Source organism: Triticum dicoccoides, chromosome 6A (assembly GCF_002162155.2).
Source record: "Triticum dicoccoides isolate Atlit2015 ecotype Zavitan chromosome 6A, WEW_v2.0, whole genome shotgun sequence".
NCBI lineage: Eukaryota > Viridiplantae > Streptophyta > Magnoliopsida > Poales > Poaceae > Triticum > Triticum dicoccoides.
In genome coordinates, this window is record NC_041390.1 from 146,255,960 (window position 1) to 146,274,397 (window position 18,438).

Here is an 18,438-nt window from a genome sequence, read left to right on the forward strand (position 1 = left end):
ATCGCATGTGCAGCTAGCCGCATCGCCGACCTTGTCGGCGAGGTTCGCATCTCCGACGAACCTGCATCCAACGCAGGCACAAGCGGCTCCGAGAGCCTCCTCGCGGGCCTCCTCGATCAACTCCACGTCGCCGGCGAGCCTGCCGTGGACTTGGAGTCTGTAGGTTCCACCGACCCGATGCTGGTCGACTCCGACACCGCGTCGCTCGACGCGTTCCCCACTAATGTGGTGGTCTACGACGAGCCTCTCCCTCATGCGGAGAGCGGCGGAAGCACCGTCACCGAGGTGCTCGTCACCAGTCATGACGAGCTCCCCGGCGGAGGAGCGCATGACCCACTTGGCACGGCGCTACAAGACCTGACTGCGCCCATTCCGGAAGACGCTGACGCGGAGACGTTGGAGGCGCGCCGCCTTCAGCTGGTCGAAGGTGCGAAGAAGCTGGCTAGCATGAGACGCTTGTCAGAAGCCTACTAGCGAGAGATGGATCGCGCTGTTGGTGGCTCGCCAGCCCCAGCTGGGCCCAGCCGCCTTGGCACGGTCCAGCAGCGCGGCGTAGCCATCGCCACCCTGTTCGGGGCAAGTCGCCCTGTGTACGCTACACCTGCGGAGAACATTCGAGCCGCCCAGGCGGCGACGGACGAGCTGGACAATTTCGAGGGCGAAGAGCGTCGCCTGATGATGGAGCGAGTCCAGCGGCTCCTCGACGCAGCTGCCGCACAGAACGAGGCCGGCTGCCGCACAGAGGCGCCGCAACGGCAAAACGACGATCTTCGCTGAGACCAAGGCGCGACATCTCGAACGCTGACTGGCGGCGCCCGAGGAAGAAAGGACAAGGATCCGACTGTCAGCCACAGTCGGACTCGCATTACCATAGAGCACGACCGAGACGGCCGCCCGAGAGCAGTAGAACAACGGGACGACTGTCCACCTCCTCCTCCTCGCAGGGAAAGGCGAGTCTCCCCGCCGCCTGTTGATCATCCGACTCTTGGCGACCGCCTTGGCCGCCGAGAGGGAGTCGGGGAAAACGACGCCCGCCACCGGATCGACCGGCTTCACCGATCCCTGGCGCTGGAAGAAGAAGACGAGTTGGGTCCGCCTTGTTTCGGGCCCCGCATTTGAGACGACCCCTTTCCTAAAGGGTTCACGCTCCCAAGAGACACGCCCAAGTACACCGGCTCCGTGAAGCCGGAAGACTGGCTAGTCGACTACATGGCTGTCAGCATAGCGAACGGCAGCAAGCGTGTCGCCATAAAATACGTTCCGCTCATGCTTCAGGGCACGGCCCGGACATGGCTGAATAGCCTGAAGCCCCGCAGCATCAACAGCTGGGTCGACTTCACCGAAGCATTCGTCCGCAACTTCACCAGCACATACAAGCGTCCTCCCAAGCCTCGTCAGCTCTCCTTGTGCATGCAAGGTCCCGACGAGTTGACTCGCGACTACCTCACGCGTTGGGCCGAGCTTCGGAACTCCTGCGAGGGCGCGCACGAGGTGCAGGCTATCGAGTACTTCACCGCGGGTGCAGAGAAGGCACCCTCCTCAAGCACAAGCTCCTCTGCGACGAGCCAGAAACCCTCGACGAGCTGCTGATCATAGCAGACAAGTACGCCACGGCCGACTCCTCCATGAAGGCGGAGATTCAAGTTAGCGCAACTGGCAAAGTGGCCCCTCAAGCTCCAAGAACTCCGGCGGGAGATGCCAGTCGGCGGCAACAGCAGAGCGACCACAAGCACAAGGCCCCGCAGCCGGCTTCCAGCAGCCGGCAGGTTGCGACAGTCGAAGCCCAGCAGCCGGATGGGCAGCCTTCACCCAAGCGACAGAAAGGTGGCAAGCCCAACTGGTTGCCGGCCTTCTCATATGAGCAAACCCTGGATGGTCCTTGCAAGTTCCATAGCGGCGCAAAGCCGTCGAATCACACCACCCGGAAGTGCCACTAGCTCACCAGGATCGCCAAAGGAAACGGCCTCCTACCTCCCCCGCCTGCTGGGCAGCCGCCGCCACCTCCGCCCCAGCAGCCGGCTGTCAGGCCAGTCGGCGCAGTACAAGACAATACCCCGAAGAACACGGAGCCTACATGGTATTTACCACTATGGCTGATGATCGACGCAGCAGGCGGCTGCAGCGACAAGAGGTGAATGCAGTAGCGTCAGAGACGCCAGAGTTCATGCATTGGTCCGAAAAGCCTATCAGCTGGAGCAGGGATGATCACCCAGAGGTGATGCCGAGTCCGGGCTCTTATGCCTTGGTCCTGGATGCCACCTTTGCCGCAGATAGACGAGCTGCTCGTTTCTCGCGAGTTCTGATAGATGGAGGCAGCAGCATTAACATCCTGTACAAGGACACCATGGAGAAATTAGGAATCAAGCAAAGACAGCTTTAGAACAGCCGGACTGTGTTCGACGGCATTGTTCCTGGGCTTTCTTGCTCACCAATCGGCAAGATCCTGATGGACGTCCTCTTTGGAGACAAAGATCACTTCCGCCGAGAGTCAGTTTGGTTTGAGGTGGTGGACCTTGAGAGCCCATACCATGCACTACTCGGCCGACCCGCCTTGGCCAAGTTCATGGCGGTCCCCCGCTACGCCTACCTCAAAATGAAGATGACCAGTTCCAGGGGGATTCTGACCATAGCCGGCGACTACCGGAAGTCGTCTGCTTGTGCGGCTGAGAGCAGTCGGCTAGCCGAGTCCCTGGTAATCGCGGCTGAGAAGCGGCTCCTTGAACGGGTTGTGGCGATGGCCGGCAAGCAGCCAGAGGTATCGCCCAACCCAAAGGAGTCGGAGGCTGAGGGTTCGTTCAAGCCGGCCAAGGAGACAAAGAGATACCCTTGGATCCGGAGCACCCAGAGAGGTACGCTGTCGTAGGCACAAACCTCGATAACAAATAGGAAGGCGAGCTTGTCGATTTCCTCCGTGAGAATCGGGACATCTTCGCATGGTCCCCCAAAGACATGCCAGGTGTACCGACGGAATTCGCCGAGCACAAGCTACATGTCCGATCTGATGCAAAGCCGGTCAGGCAGCCCCTGCGCCGCCTATCAGAAGAGAAGAGAAGAGTTGTCGGAGAAGAAATAGCCCGGCTCCTAGCGGCCGGCTTCATTATGGAAGTATTCTTTCCAGAGTGGCTAGACAAATCAGGTCCTGGTACTGAAGAAGAACAAGCAGTGGCGAATGTGTATTGACTACACGAGCCTCAACAAGGCCTGCCCCAAGGACCCGTTTGCTCTACCAAGAATTGATCAGGTGATAGACTCCACCGCCGGATGCGAGCTGTTGAGCTTTTTGGATGCATACTCAGGATATCACCAGATCAAGCTGAACCCGGCTGATAGACTGAAGACCGCCTTCATCACGCCGTTTGGAGCCTTCTGCTACCTCACCATGACGTTCAGCTTGAGGAATGTCGGCGCCACCTTTCAGCGTTGCATGCAGAAGTGCCTCCTCAAGCAACTCAGGAGAAACGCCCACGTCTACGTGGACGATGTGGTGGTGAAGACGGAAAAGCGTGGAACACTGCTGGAAGACCTCAAGGAGACTTTTGAGAACCTGCGCCGATTCTAGATCAAGCTCAACCCCGAGAAGTGCATCTTCGGAGTACCAGCCAGCCAACTCCTTGGCTTCCTGGTCTCTGAACGCGGCATAGAATGCAACCCTATAAAGATCAAGGCCATTGAGAGGATGGAGGTACCCAGCCGACTGCTGGACGTACAAAAGTTCACCGGCTGCTTGGTGTCCATCAGCCGGTTCATCAGTCGGCTGGGCGAGAAAGCTCTCCCCTTATACCAACTCATGAAGAAGACCACTTTCTTCGAATGGAACCACAAGGCGGATGAAGCTTTTCTCCAGTTGAAGAAGATGCTGACTACTCCACCCGTTCTGGCGGCTCCGACTCCTAAGGAAGCTATGCTCCTGTACATCGCCGCCACCAGCCGGGTAGTCAACACGGTCATTGTAGTGGAACGCAAGGAGGAAGGCAAGGCACTACCTGTCCAGAGACCGGTATATTACCTGAGCGAAGTACTGTCGGCCTCCAAGCAGAACTACCCCCACTACCAGAAGATGTGCTATGGCGTACACTTTACCGCCAAGAAATTGAAGCCTTACTTTCAAGAGCATCCAATCACTGTGGTCTGCACGGCCCCACTTGCCGAGATCATCGGAAGCCGAGATGCTTCTGGCCGAGTGGCCAAGTGGGCCATAGAGCTGGCTCCCTACACCATCCACTACCAGCCCCGCACCACCATCAAGTCACAAGCACTGGCCGACTTTCTCGTCGACTGGGCCGAGACCCAGTACCTACCTCCAGCGCCCGACTCCACCAATTGGCGGATGCATTTCGACGGCTCCAAGATGCGCACCGGCTTGGGAGCCGGCGTCGTCCTCACTTCCCCTAAAGGCGACAAGCTCAAATATGCACTACAAATCCATTTTGCCGCCTCCAACAACATCGCCGAGTACGAGGCGCTCATTCACGGGCTCCGGCTTGCCAAAGAACTTGGCATTCACCGGATCCTGTGTTATGGTGACTCGAACTTAGTGGTCCAACAGTCATCTGGCGACTGGGACGCCAAAGATGCAAACATGGCGAGTTACCGTTTCCTCGTGCAGCAACTCAGTGGGTATTTCAAGGGGTGCGAGTTCCTCCATGTGCCAAGAAACGACAACGACCAAGCAGACGCCTTGGCACGAATCGGCTCTACCCGCCAAGCAATACCATCCGGCGTCGCCCTTCAACGCCTCCTCAAGCCGTCTGTCAAGCCTTCACCAGAATCAGACTCCATCTTCATGTCGGCTCCTCCCGAAGAAGTCAGATCCGACTCCAGAGCCCCGGCAGATGGTACGGGGATTTCGGCAGACGGTTCCAAAGCCGCCACAATCGGGGCCGGCCCAGGGACTGCAGAACCCGGCCCGGGGACGGCGGCGGCGGGCTCGAAGACTCCAGAACTCGGCCCAAGAGCCGCGCCAGTTGGCCCGGGGACTTCATTAACCCAGCAAGCGGTTGTTGACTCCAACCCGCTGCCTCCCAGCCCAACCGTCCTCGTCCAAGTCGCAGTTCTGGCAGTCGAAGAAATAGTAGCACCCTCATGGGCCCAGCCCATCCTCAAATTCCTGGTGAGCAAAGAGCTGCCGACTGATGAGACCTCAGCTCGGCAAGTACAACACCGAGCGGCAGCCTACACCATAGTCAACAGAGAGCTGGTCAGGCGCAGCGTCACTGGTGTCTACCAGCGCTGAGTAGAGCCAGAGCAAGGCCAAGCAATTCTCAAAGACATCCATCAAGGCGAGTGCGGCCACCATGCGGCTTCAAGAGCACTTGTCGCAAAAGCCTTTCGACACAGTTTCTTCTGGCCGACTGCCTTAGAAGAGGCCAAGGAATTGGTCCAAAAATGCAAAGGGTGCCAGAAGTTCAGCTCCAAGCCGCACCAGCCGGCTTCTGCACTCAAGACCATCCCCATTGCCTGGCCTTTTGCAGTTTGGGGTCTAGACATGGTGGGACCATTCAAGACGACACGAGGTGGCTTAACTCACTTACTTGTCGCAGTGGACAAGTTCACCAAGTGGATAGAAGCGAAGCCAATCAAGAAACTGAACGGTCCGACTGCCGTGACTTTCATCTCCGATATCACAATTCGGTACGGCATACCACACAGCATCATCACCGACAATGGCACAAATTTTGCCAAAGGCGCCTTGGCCCGTTTCTGCGCAACACAGGGCATCCGACTGGACCTAGCGTCCGTCGCCCATCCACAGTCAAACGGCCAGGTGGAGCGAGCAAACGGCCTCATCCTGTCCGGCATCAAGCCCCGGCTGGTCGAGCCTCTGGAGCGCTCGGCTGGCTGCTGGCTCGATGAGTTGCCAGCCGTCCTCTGGAGTTTGCGCACGGCTCCAAACAAGTCAACCGGCTTCACGCCTTTCTTCCTCGTCTACGGTGCCGAAGCCGTCATCCCAACGGACATAGAGTTTGACTTCCCTTGAGTCACCATGTACACCAAGGAGGAAGCAGAAGAAGCATGTCAAGACGGTGTCGATCTGCTGGAAGAGGGCCGGCTGTTGGCACTCAGCTGGTCCAGCATCTACCAGCAGAGCCTGCGCCGATACTACAACAGGAAGGTCAAGCCAAGATCTTTCCAAGAAGGCGACCTTGTGCTCCGGCTGATCCAGCAAACAGCCGGCCAGCACAAGCTATCGGCACCTTGGGAAGGCCCTTTCATCATCAGCAAAGTGCTGGGCAACGACTCCTACTACCTGATTGACGCTTAGAAGCCCCGAGCACGCAAGAGGGACGACTCCGGCAAAGAGACAGAGCGGCCATGGAATGCAAATCTCCTTCGAAGATTTTACAGTTGATGCATTATGCCTACGGGTATGTTACTCTTTGATTGTCGCTGGGCACCAGGCTCGACAGGTCGGCCCGGGGACTTGCCGCCTTGCACTATGAAATGCTTCCTGCAGCCGGACAAGTAGTGTGTGACGCCTAAGCCGTCTCCTGTCAGAAGCGGTAGCTCGCAGAGCGACTGTACGGTGGACAGGAGTAAGGTAGAATGGGCATTCACATGAAAAATGGCTAAGGACTCAAAGCATAGAACATAGCTTAAAGCCGGCTTCCAGCCTTCCTTTTTTCTTTTTGCATATCAACTATTAAGCAGTCGGCTCAACGCCTTCTATTCAACTTGCTAAAAAACTCTAAAATGACTAAGTACTTGCCTCCCCAAAGTAGCCAAGCATTTGATCCAACGGTAGTCCGCGGAGCGGCTGTCCAACTGGCAAGACAGGCAACTAAGGGAAAGCGGCAAGGAAAAAGCCAAAAGAGCAATGAGCAAGAAAAGATAAAATTCGGATAAATATTTACATAGCATAGGCCCTTGGCCGAATCTTCGAGTAGAAGTTCAAAATACACCCCGCGGGTGGAATTGTGCAAATTAACAAGTTCTTCAAAGACTACTAAAGCAGATAAAATAGGCGGCAACCTAAGATGCGGCAGACGGATTCGGAGGGTCGGAGGAGACGGCAGCGTCAGGCGTTGGGGCGGCCGGCTGGGCAGTCTCGGCTCGATCGCCCCCGGCGGTAGTCGGCTCGGTCGCACGCGGCTCGTTGCTGGAGGCACGGTCGAGCTGAGGCTAGCCGTTCGCTCCGTCTTCTGGTTCTTCCATCTCGCCTCCGTCCTCCGCCTCACCTTCCTCCTCGGCGCTGGAACCGATCACCTCTGCCGAGTCCTCGCCGTAGTCTGGGTTCATCCCAAACCACTCCGGCGGTACCTCCTCGCCGTCTTCAGACCGCTCGGGGACGAAGATGCTGGTGTCGGTGTACTCGGCGATTGCCACAGCACGCTTGACGAGGGCGTCTTCCGCAGCTGCCAGCTCTGGCTGGGCCTCTGACCAGAGTGTGGCCAGCCAGTATAGGTCCAGCCCCGGATACCACGCCTTGACGAACTCCAAGGCCCGGCGCGCTCCAGCTCGGGCCGAGGAACCTTTGTAGGCTTCAAGATGACCAGCTGCGACCTCCAGCCAGTCGGCAGTCCGACTGGGGGTGCGCAGAGCCTGCATGTCCGGCCATAGGGCAGCAATCGCCTGGGCGCCGACACGTTGAAGCCGGCGCAGCATCCGGTGAGTCGGCCGAAGGCGAGCCTCGATGCTCGGGATATGCTCATCAAGGGTTCGGGGGGCGTCGGCGGCGATCTCTGCACCTTCCGCCCTCCGACCTTCACGGTCTGCCTCGATGGTTTGGACGGCGGCCTGCGAGTGCCTAGGGAAGAAGTCTGCCAAGACGGAAGAAACGAAGAAACAAGTCAAAAACCGGGAGTCGGCACGATTTATAATCGGCAGCTCGAAGAAAGAAAGTAAAGAAACTCACCATCAACAATGTCTTCAATCTCATGGAAGCCGGAGGCCAGCATTGCCTCTCTGTCAGTCCAGAAGGAGCGCTCGCTCGCAAACTCGGCCAGGAGGGCGGTTTCCGCCTCTTCCGCCTCCTTCTGCGTCTTCGCAAGCAGCTCCCTCTGCTCTACCAATTGAGTGGCCAGCAGATCGTGCTCTGTGGCGAGCTTGCTACACTCCTCCCCCTTGGCACGCAACATAGAGTTGGCTTCACTCAGCTGCTGTTGAAGAACAACGTTGGCTTCTGAAGAGAAGGAAGAAAGAAGGCGTTAAGTCATCAGTAAAGAAAGTCGCCGGGGAGATCCGGCCTGACTGCTCAGCAGTCGGCTCGAATCTCGGGGACTACAGCCCGCGGGTGTGCCAGCGCGCCCCCGGGAAGAAGAAAAAGGACTCACTCCGGCTCTCCGACAAGTCGGCGGTCCGCTTGCCCAGCTCTTCAACATTGCGGTTGAAGGCAGTAACACGGAGGTTGTGGTAGTCCTGCGACAAAATATTTCAGACAAAAGTAAGTACCCGGAACTCACCAATTGGAGTTCCGGGCCGCCTGCTTAGCAGCCGACCCGAAACTCGGGGACTACATGCAGTGGGTGCGCTGGCGCGCCCCCACAGAGAGGAACAAAAAACAAGAAAAAAAGAGGACCAAAGAGAAAGCATACCCGGACGGCCGCTCGCGACGCCAGGTATGCCTTGGTGCAATTCTGGATTGCGTCGCCCTCAGCTCGCAGCTTCATCTGGACGTCCAGAAGCGCCTGGTTCAGCGGCCCCGTGCCGCCTCCTCGCACCCACCCAATGAGCGCGGCGCTCGTCGCTTTGGCGTCTGGGATCGCCGAGCTGGCGGTGCCGGTCTCCAGGGGCGTGGCGCCGAAGTCGCCTTCTCAAGACGGCGGCGCGTTGGCGAGCCGACTTGAAGGAGTAGCCTTGCCACGGCCTCGTCTTCAGTCGGCGGCACCGGCGGATCCGCCGGCTGTTCGCCTTGCGCTCTCCCAGACGGCGGCGGAGGTGGCGGCGGAATGATCACATCCGGCGTGGAGGAGCCGCCGCCTTCCCTCTCCAGGATGGGGTTCTCGCCACCGGCTTCCCCAGTCTACCCCGTGAACTCCGGAGGCGGCGGCGCAGAGTTCAGCGGGGTGACGAACATCGCCGATTGGCAGTGCGCGACCTCCTCAGCCTGCCGCTTCGTCGCGGCGATGGCTTCGGCCTCGGCCAGTTTCTTCTTGGCGGAGGCCTCCGCCTTATCGGCCTCCACCTTCTCCAGGCGGGCGGCCTCTTCCTCGTTGCGCTTCTCCTGCGCATTCCGCTCCATCGCCTCCCGGAGGTCGGCGGCGGGGTCAATCCGCCGAGTGGAGGTGGACGTCTCTGCTGACCCCATGACGGAGGCGGCGACGACCCTCTTAAGAGTGAGGGGAGCCCTAAAGCAAGGGAAGCAAGTAAAAGACTCAGACAAAGCCACAAAGAAAGAATAAAGTGTTGAGACGGAATACTCACGCGGAGACCATTGGCGGCTTCTTAACTTCCTTACGGAAGCGGTTGGCCTTCGCAGCCGCCTCGTCCCGCCGGGTCGCCGCAGCCGAACTCTTGGGCTTCTTCGGCCGACTGCCGAACAAGGTCGGCACAGCCCTACGCTTCTTTCCGCCGCCTGGAGCACCCGGCGTGGTAGAAGGGCCCGCGCCAGGGTGGCTGGCTCCTAGCCGATGGCGGGGGGCGACCTCCTCATCATCATCAGGCCAGTCCTCTGGGCTGGCCCCGAGCCGCGGGCCGCCTCCTCCCTTCGCGTCGTCTTCCAAAGCCGCCGCCCCCAGATCGGGGTCGTCGACGTTGCTCTCTGCCCGGTCGTCAAGGAACTCGCGGGCCGGCCCGGTGGTGCCGGCTGGTGGATGGAGGAGGGGATTCTGACCAAAGCCGACTGGTCAGGCCGCACAAAACAAACTCGGCAAGAAGGAAGACAATCCAAAGAAAGAAAGAAAAGGCAACTCACTGTGGGTGGGGGGTTGGCGCGGGAGTATGGCTCCTTGCCAAACCGCCAGTCCTCCAAGAGCTTGCTGTCCGGGAGGTAGTTCACCATGTAGGCCACCTCCTCGTGAGGCATGTCCTTGGTGCACATCCGACTCGGGTCACGGTGCCCGCTCATTTGGCATATCATGTGGGGAGACCTTGTAGCGGGAGAACTCGGCGCGCCACGAAGGCGGCCAGCAGGTCTGGACCAGTCAAGCCCTCCGACTGCGCCAGCACTCGGAGTCGTGCGACGGCACCGGCTCCCGCAGGCGTCAGCGACTTGGCCCGGTACGACTAGTTGGGCAGTCTCCCAGCCAGTGGGCCGGCTTCGAAAGCCGGCAGGTTGACCCAATCGCCCCTCGCAAAGACGCTCTTGACGTAGAAGTATGATCGCTGCCACATCTTCACTGACTTTATCAGCTTGATGGTGGGGAAGGGGTTGTCGGCCCCCAATCTCCGCACGGCGATGAACGCGCCGCATTGAGCCGGCACGCCTGCAGCCTGGGTGCCGAGCTTGGAGAAGAAGAACTCCCCCCAGAGCTCGAGGGTGGGGAGGACTCCGAGGAAGCCTTCACACAAGGCCACGAAGGCGGACAACAGCACCACCGTGTTGGGCGTGAGGTGGTGCGGCTGGAGGCCGTAAAACTCCAGAAAAGAGCGGAAGAAGCTGCTTGCCGGCAGCCCCAATCCGCGCAGGCAGTGCGAGCGGAAGATGACCCGCTCGCCCTCCTCCGGCGCTGGGGAAATCTCCCCCCTCGGCGCAAGACGCACCCGCACATAATCTTCGACAGGGAGCCGACGAGTCTTGTGGAGGAACTCGATGTGGTCGTCGTGAACTTCTGAGCCGTCCCAGGTGCCGGAATGCACCGAGGGAGGCGTGGCGGCAGAAGAAGAACTCATCGCGAGCTGATCGCCGCGGCGTTCGGCAAAGCTTGGGCGCGCGGCGGAGCGAGGAAGAAGAAGAAGGAGAAGAGCAAGGAGTAGTGGGAAGGAGGGGCGCGCGTGCTCTGCCGCGCCCCCTCCTCCCCCTACTTATAGCCTCATGGGCTGCGAAGCCGAGGGGGCGGTCGTGGGATTTACTGCGCCCACGACCCCACGACCCCCACGTTTCCATGACAAATTTACTGCGCGTAGTAACTTCACAAGAATCCCAACCGTCCGCTCGGGCCACAGCGGATCCGCTCGAGCGCCGAGGCACGGTAATGGCGGGCCCCTCCTACGGGCCTGTCCCGTCACGCGCGTAGGCTAGCAGGCTGGCCCGGCCGCGTGTTGCCACGTGACGGGCCCAGAACGGGCGGCGGCCTAGAAGCTTAGCCAGCATGCTACTTGGATCCCGCCATGATGTTCGAAATACTTTGCAAGTCAGAGTTGGGCGGGTCTGACTCCTTCTAGTCGGCCTGGCGGAAATCAAGCAAGAACCATGTGTCGAGCACCCGGAAAGAGAAACTGCTGAGGCTTCTCGACCGATCATCCGCGGCGCCTCATCAGCTTCGGGACTACTGTCGGAGTAATGGGCCACGGGTAGGCTAACCCGTGCCCCAGAACCTTTCAAGACATCGGGGCAGGCTGCGCCCCTCAAGATCCCAGGACACGGAGCTGCCTTTAGAGAAGTCGGCGGCAAGGCAACCGACTAGCCACTCGCGGCCGAGTCCCAGGAACGACTTCAGGATAAGCCGACTCCTGACTGCCGACTTCCCAAGAAGCCGACCTTGGGGAGTCGGACCGCGACTCCAACAAACCCCATATCCTCATCGGGAGGGACAGGACCGGGGAGTGGCTACAGTAAAGCCCGCTCCCGCCCCTTACCAGGGGCAGGCATGGCCACAGCACGCCGTACCCGGGGAAATCTCCGTGCGGCGTGGCACTGTTGCCGTGCCGGCCCGGACATCAGCGCTGAAGGACCGAATCCTGCGCCCACGATGGCTTGTCTGTACGACCCTGGGACGGCGGGTCCCACCAGCCAGTGGGACCCCAGGAGACGGCAAGTGCGCCACCAATCGGCCCCCGAGAGTCGGCCAGATCCTCCCCCGGGGCCCACGCGCCATTAATCAGATGTGACGAAGAGTGGCAATAGTGATCACCCGCCAGGCGGTGGGGCTGTTGCCATGACTCCATGACCAAGCCCGCGTCATTAGAAGCACGACTACAGTAACAAGCAGCCGGCAGGACCCGCCCGCGTCGGACGCGTCCTGTCGGCTCCGTACCTAGCCAGTCGGCGGGGCCCACCAGTTGGTGGCCCCCAGCAGTCGGCGGAGAAGACGGAGGCCAGAGGCACTGACGGCTGGGCCCGCGTCCAGCCGAATTACCATTGTACCACTGGGGGGTAGGCCTATATAAACCCCCAGGGCACCCATGCAAAGGGTTGGAATCCATTAGCTCTAGACCAGATCATATAGGAGGGAGAGAGCTAGCCTTTCCCTCTCCTACCTCCAGGAAATAGCTCAAGGAGCAATCATGTAAACACTTTGCCATAGTGATCATGCGGAGACCCCGTAGAGCAGCAGTAGGGGTATTATCTCCCCGGAGAGCCCTGAAGCTGGGTAAGATTCGCCGGCATGCATGTCTACGCCTCATCCCGTTTCCAGGCACCGGCGACGTTCTACTCGCCCCCACCATGATAAGCCATCCTTTGGCATATGTCGCACCCAACCCCCGACAAGGGCGATGTTTTGCTCTTCCAACAAAATAACTTCATGAGTGAGATATGTATTCCGAACACTAACTGTTTCAAACACCCTTAGGGCTTCAATTTCAGATGGGGAGAGATGATCATAAAAGGGTTGAAATATATCTCCCTCCTCTGCGGTTTCCTTCATGGGCATGGCATGCCCTCCTTCTTGGGCATGGTTCCCAGCAACTTCTTCGACCTTATCCTCCTTGCCATTGTCCTCCTCTCCTGACGACCACTCATAGTAGATCTCGCTGTAGGGGTGTTTGCACGGTGATGGTTGCACAATATGATGCTTGGTGCGGAGCCTTTGGGGAGCCATGGCAAACTAGATCTGTCAGAAAAATCGCTCGAAACAAGAACAAAGGATGTTTCCGTGATGCGGTGGTCAAAACATCTGGGAGTATATATAAAGAATTTTTATCTTACAAAAAAATTATTCTAGAAGAAAACAGAGCCGGGAAGGCCCGCGAGGGGCCCACAAGCCACCAGGGCGCGCCCTGGTGCCTCGTGTGCACCTCATGGGTCCCCTCGGCTGTTTCTTATTTTTGTATTTTTTCTAATATTCCTAAACTAAAATAAAGTATTTTTATGGAATTTTTGGAGTCATTTTAATTACCGTATCATGTACCTCTTCCTTTTCAGGGTTCTGAAGTGTTTTGGAAGGTCTCTCTTATGTAGTCCTCCGGTGTCATAGTTTGAATAATGTTAGTTTCAACATTAATATGCATACCTGAGATATAATGCTTTATTCTTTGTCCATTGTCCACCTACGGAATAGTCCCTTCGGCGTTATTTATCTTAATAGCTCCAGAGCGATAAACTTCCTCGATGATAGATGGTCCTTCCCATTTGGAGAAGTTTTCATGCAAAAAATCTAAAGCGAGAATTGTACAATAGAACATACTCACCCACTTTGAATACCCATTTTTGAATTCTTTTATCATGCCATCTTTTAACTTTTTCTTAAACAATCTGGCATTTCATAAGCTTGGGTTCTCCATTCATCTAGTGAGCTAATATCAAATAACCTCTTTTCACCGGCAAGTTTAAAATCAAAATTGAATTGACCAATATGCTTTACGTTCTAACTCAAGAGGTAAATGACATGCTTTTCCACAAACCATTTTATAAGGAGACATACCCATAGGATTTTTATAGGTAATTCTATAAGCCCATGATGCATCATCAAGTTTCTTAGACCAATTCTTTCGAGATCTATTTATGGTCTTTTGCAAAATTAACTTTATTTATTGCTCAATTCAACTTGACCACTAGATTGAGGGTGATAGGGGGATGCAATTCTATGGTTGGCATCGTTTTTAGGAAGCAATTTACGGAATGCACCATGAATAAAATGTGAACCGACATCAATCATTAAATATCTAGGGACTCTAAACCTCGGGAAAATAACTTCTTTGAGCCTTTTAATGGAAGTGTTATGATTGGCACTACTAGTTGGAATAGCTTCTACCCACTTAGTAACATAATCAACAACAACCAAGGTATGTGTATACCCATTAGAGGAAGGAAAAGGTCCGATATAATCAATTCCCCGAACATCAAATGGTTTAATAACAAGTGAATAATGCATAGGCATCTCCTAACGTCTACCAATATTACCAATTGTTTGACATTTGTCACAAGATAAGACAAACTTACGAGCATCCTTGAAAAGAGTAGGCCAATAAAACCAGATTGTAGTACCTTGTGTGCAGTTCTGTCTCCCGCATGGTGTCCTCCGTAAGCCTCAGAATGACACTTCTGTAGGATTTGTTCCTATTCATGCTCAGGTATACAACATCTAATAATACCATCTACTCCTTCTTTATAAAGATGTGGGTCATCCTAGAAGTAATGTTTGAAGTAAAAAACATTGTCTTTTGTTTGTATGTGAAACAAGGTGGTATAAATTTAGCAACAATATAAATAGCATGGTCTACATACCAAGGAGTATTACGAGAAGCATTTATAGCAGCTAGTTGCTCATTAGGGAAACTATCATCAATAGGTAGTGGGTCATCAAGAATATTTTCCAACCTAAACAAGTTATCACCTACGGGATTCTCAGCTCCCTTCCTATCACTAATATGCAAGTCGAATTATTGTAGCAAGAGAAACCACTTAATGAGTCTAGGTTTAGTATCTTTCTTCTCCATAAGATACTTTATAGCAGCAAGATCAGTGTGAGCAATTACTTTCGAATCAACAATGTAAGATCTAAATTTATCACAAGCAAACACAATTGCTAAAATTCTTGTAGCAAGAGAACCCACCTAATGAGTCTAGGTTTCGCATCTTTCTTTTTCATAAGGTATTTAATAGCAGCATGATCGGTGTGAACTATTACTTTAGAGTCAACTATGTAAGATCTGAATTTATCACATGCAAACACAACTGCTAGAAATTCTTTCTCAGTAGTAGCATAATTTCTTTGAGCATTGTCCAGAGTTTTACTAGCATAATGGATAACATTTAATTTCTTATCAACTCTTTGTCCTAGAACAACACCAACAATATAATCACTAGCATCACACATAATTTCAAAAGGCAAGTTCTAATCAGGTGGTTGAACAATAGGTGCGTAGGTTAATGCTTTCTTAAGTGTTTCAAAGGCTTCTACACAGTCATCATCAACAACAAATGGAACATCTTTTTGCAAGAGATTTGTAAGAGGCCTAGAAATTTTAGAGAAGTCTTTAATAAACCTCATATAGAAACTAGCATGACCAAGAAAACTTCTTATACCTTTAATATCCTTAGGACATGGCATTTTCTCAATTGCATCAACTTTGGCTTTATCTACTTCAATACCTTGTTCAGAAATTTTATGCCCCAAGACAATAGCTTCATTCACCACAAAGTGGTAGTTCCCCCAATTCAAGACAAGATTAGTTTGTTCACATCTCTGCAAAACACGATCAAGGTTGGTTAAGCAATCACCAAAATAAGTTCTATAAAAGGAAAAATCATCAATGAAAACCTCAACAATCTTTTTAGAAAAGTCAGAGAATATAGCAGTCATACATCTTTAAAAAGTAGCAGCTGCATTGCATAAACCAAAAGGCATACATCTATAAGCATAAGTTCTGAAAGGACAAGTAAAAGTGGTTTTCTCTTGGTCGGATTGTGATACAAGTAGTTGAGAGAAACCAGAATATCCATCAAGAAAGCAAAAGTGTGTATGCTTAGACAATCTTTCTAACATCTGATCAATAAAAGTTAAGGGGTCACGATCTTTCTTGTGTCTTTGTTTAATTTTATAAAATCAATTACCATCCTATAACCAGTTACAATTCTTTGTGGAATGAGTTCATTTTTTTCATTGGGAACAACGATAATGCCTCCTTTCTTAGGGACACAATGAATGGGACTTACCCATCTAGTATCAGCCATGGGACAGATTATACCTGCTTCCAGAAGCATTAATATTTCAGTTCTTACCACCCCCTTCATCTTAGGATTTAATCATCGTTGGTGATCGACAACTGGTTTAGCATCAGGCTCCATATTAATTTTGTGTTGACCTAGAGTGGGACTAATGCCCTTAAGATCATCAAGAGTATGTCCAATAGAAGCATGGTGCTTCCTTAGAGTTTTTAGTAACCTCTTTTCTTCATGCTCTGAAAGTTTAGCACTAATAATAACAGGATATATCTTCTTTTCATCAAGATAAGAAAATTCTAGTGTATCAGGCAATTGTTTTAATTCAAATACAGGCTCACCCTTAGGTGGAGGAGGACCTCCAAGAGTTTCAACATGCAAATTGTGTTTAAGGATAGGTGGCTGATCAAATAACATCTTATCTATTTCATTTCTCTCATTCATGTGCATATAATTTTCATGGTCTAGCAAATATTGTTCTAATGGATCAGTAGGAGGTACGACAATAGAAGCAAGACCAATGATTTCATCTTTACTAGACAATTCTTTATCATGAGGTTGTCTACAAAAGTTAGAGAAATTAAAATCATGAGATGTATCACCAAAGTTAACACTGGCAGTTTCTTTAGCGCAATCAATCTTTGCATTAATAGTGTTCAAGAAAGGTCTACCAAATATAATGGGACAAAAATCATCTTGTGGAGAACCAAGAACTAGAAAATTAGCAGGGTATTTTATTTTTCCACACAAGACTTCAACATCTCTAAGAATCCTAAGCGGTGAAATAATATCTCTATTCGCAAGCTTAATAGTAAAATCAATATCCTCTATTTCAGCAGGTGCAATATCATTCATAATTTCTTGATATAAGGTAAACGGGATAGCACTCACACTAGCACCCAAATCACATAAGCCATGATAACAATGATCTCCTATCTTAACTGAGACAACATGCATGCTATCAGGCTTATTCTTATCTTTAGTATCGGGTTTGGCAATTCTAGTAGCTTCATCGCAAAAGTAAACAACATGCCATTCTATATTATTGACTAAGTGATCTTTAACCATAGCGACATTAGGTTCAACTTTAATTTGTTCATAGGGTCTAGGTGCTCTAATATTACTTTTTTTAACCATGGTCAAAACCTTAGCATGTTTCTTTATCCTAAGGGAAAGGTGATTTCTCAATATAAGCAGTAGGCACAACTGGATCAACATTGTAAATGATAGTTTCATCTTTAACTATAACAGGCTCCTTAATCTTTTTCTTTAATAGGGGGATGATATTTAAACCACTTCTCCTTAGGGAGATCAATATGAGTAGCAAATGATTCACAAAAGGAGGCTACTATCTCAGAGTCAAGTACATATTTAGTGCTAAACTTATGAAAAGCATCGGTATCCATAAAAGAATTAACACAATTGAACTCAAGTATTATACCCGACTCATTACCTTTTTAGAGTTACCAATCTTCATAGTTGCGTTTAATTCTTTCCAGAAGGTCCCATCTGAACTCAATAGTTTTCTTCATAAAGGAACCAGTCAAAGAAGAATCAAGCATGGTTTGATCATCATGAGAAAGCCGAGCATAAAAATTTTGTAAGATAATTTCTTTTGAGAGCTCATGATTGGGGCATGTGTACATCATGTACTTAAGCCTCCCCAAAGCTTGCGATGATTTCTCCTTCACGAGGCCAACAATTATATATAATTCTGATCACGATGAACCAGATGCATAGGATGAAACTTTTGATGGAATTCCAATTTCAATCGGTTCCAATCCCATGTTCCAATATCATCACATAGCCTATACCATGTCAATGCCTTTCCCTTCAAATATAAAGGTAAAACCTTCTTCTTAACTTCATCTCCGGGTAAACCTGCAAGCTTAAATAATCCACAAACTTCATCCACATAGATTAGGTGCATATTAGGATGTAGTGTTCCATCTCCTGCATAAGGATTAGCTAACAGTTTCTATATCATACTCGAAGGAATCTCATAATAAATATTTTCAGTAGGTGCAATAGGCTGAGGAGCAACTCTTTGTGCTTCCGGTCGAGGTGAAGACACCCTGAACAAGCCCCTCAAAGGATTTTTTCCATAGTAACAAGTAAAAGTAAATTTCAGCACGTAATATAAATGTTTCCTTACCAAACTCCACTTAACAAAGGCACTTCACTCCCCGACAACAACTTCAGAAAAGAGCCTTGATGACCCACAAGTATAGGGGATCAAACATAGTTCTTTCGATAAGTAAGAGTGTCGAACCCAACGAGGAGCAGAAGGAAATGACAAGCGGTTTTCAGCAAGCACTGAAATTATCGGTAACAAGTAGTTTGATAGCAAGATAATTTGTAACGGGCAATAAGTAGTAACGATAATAAAAATGCAGAAAGGTAGGACAATCCTTTTTGTAGCAAAGGACATCCCAGAAAGGTCTATTATAATAAGCAAAGCGTTCTTGAGGAGACATGGGAAATTCATCTAGTCACTTTCATCATGTTTGTTTGATTCG